Below are 1422 nucleotides of genomic sequence, written 5' to 3'. Positions count from 1 at the left end.
GCTCTACCAAATCCCTCAACTCCATTTCCCTAAAGCTTTAGGGCCTCCTAAAGTATCTAACATCTATTCTCAAATTTTGGCCTGGCCTGGCCCAGCAAAGGTGTGGTGTTTAAACTAGTCAGGAGGGAGGTCCTATCCTTCCACATTTTGTAGCTGTGCAATCCTGGGTGAGAAATCTGCAAAATGGAGCTTTCAAAATACCTATCTCAAGGGTTACTGTGAGAATTACATGAGAAAATGAAAAGGTTCCTTGCCCTGTGCTGGGCTCCTAGTGGCTGGTCATTCGTTCATTCATTCATTGGTTCCCCGAACCTACCAAGCCTTCTTCATCTTCATAGTCCCAGCTCCCCCTTCCCAAGGGTTCTCGAACCCCTTGCTCCTCCAAAAGGTTGCTTCCAGGGATCTTCCTTCCATCTCACCTCCATTTTTCCAGACTCTCCCTATCCTCTCAATCAGATGCCACAAAAACGCCTCCCTCCCTTTTCTCCCCCACACTCTCTGTACCTGGTGACCGGACCCCCACCACAGCAGCGGCAGCACCAGCTGGAGAAGCGGTAGCGACGACGGCGGCGGCGGCAGCAGCAGCAGCAGCAGCAAAGCCCCAAAGCAGATCCAGCGAGTAGTCCACCTGAGCCATTTGTCCTCGCCCCCGCCCACAGCCGGCTCCAGGATTGGGTCGTTTCCGTCAGTCCTCGCTCTGATTGGCTGCTCCACTTTTGCTCGAGCAGGAGATGGGGCGTGAACCCCTTTACTGCCAATCAGTGGTTGCCGCTGTCCAAGCTTCATACCGGGTACCGCCGCTCACGCAGTAAACCCTCTTGTTGAGCGTGGCGGAAGAATTCCAGGGCTGGAGTCAACCCTTTACGAGTGGAGGGAAAAAGAGCGGAAAAAGAAGTCTAGACTTCTGCTGAGAGCAAAGCTCTGCGCCCGCGTTGCGCGGCGGTGACGACATTCCTTCGCGCCCGCAGCCGAGCGTTGTCAGCGCGGGGTGGCGGGCGCCTGCGCAGTGGCTCCGAGCGGGCGGTTGCTTGTTGGTTGTTGTAGTAACGGGGGAAGCAGCCGTCGGCGGCGGCCGTGAGCCCTGCTGGGGAAGGAGGAGGGAGGTAGGCGCAGAGCGCGGTCCCCGCTGGCCCGCCCGGAGTCATGGGAAGATGAGACAGGTAAACGCCTGCGCCGGCGCGCTCCTCTACGCGAGGGAGGTGAGCTCCCGAGTCTGGGCGGGCGCCGGCCGCTACACTTCCCTCTCGGAGTCCGGGAGTAGCTGTTGGCTTCCGGGCGCGCTGGGCTGAATCGCTGCGGCGGAGTCATCCCTGTCCTTCGCTTGGGGAGCATTTGAGGACCTACCTGGGATTGGGGTGAACCGGGGGTGGGGCCGAGGGGCTGATCCCTTTAGGGCGAGGACGCTTCTTGGGCGAGTGTCCT

At 59.0% G+C, this 1422-nt stretch overlaps 2 protein-coding genes across 16 annotated transcripts in view; one reads left to right on the top strand and one right to left on the bottom strand.

Moving 5' to 3' along the window:
- Positions 1-535, bottom strand: part of ERG28 (ergosterol biosynthesis 28 homolog) — a 10565-nt gene extending 10030 nt beyond the window's left edge. Inside the window, exon 1 of the mRNA XM_040641638.1 lies at positions 505-535. The gene's annotated coding sequence lies outside the window, so the exon portion shown is untranslated. The remainder of the gene's footprint in view (positions 1-504) is intronic.
- The window catches only part of TTLL5 (tubulin tyrosine ligase like 5), a 278708-nt gene that overhangs the window by 431 nt on the left and 276855 nt on the right, over positions 1-1422 (top strand). For 9 of the 15 annotated variants that reach the window (XM_040641628.1, XM_040641625.1, XM_040641623.1 and 6 more), the window contains exon 1: positions 1009-1160. The exons of 1 other annotated variant lie outside the window; for it this stretch is intronic. The gene's annotated coding sequence lies outside the window, so the exon portion shown is untranslated. Of the gene's footprint in view, positions 1-1006; positions 1200-1422 lie in introns of those variants that run through there. 5 more of the 15 variants (XM_040641627.1, XM_040641626.1, XM_040641630.1 and 2 more) reach the window with 3 other exon arrangements.

This window comes from Ursus maritimus, unplaced genomic scaffold, assembly GCF_017311325.1.
Source record: "Ursus maritimus isolate PB19 unplaced genomic scaffold, ASM1731132v1 scaffold_25, whole genome shotgun sequence".
Classification (NCBI taxonomy): Eukaryota; Metazoa; Chordata; class Mammalia; order Carnivora; family Ursidae; genus Ursus; species Ursus maritimus.
Note: the sequence above shows the minus strand (reverse complement) of the source record. Positions and strands in the feature narration are given on the sequence as shown.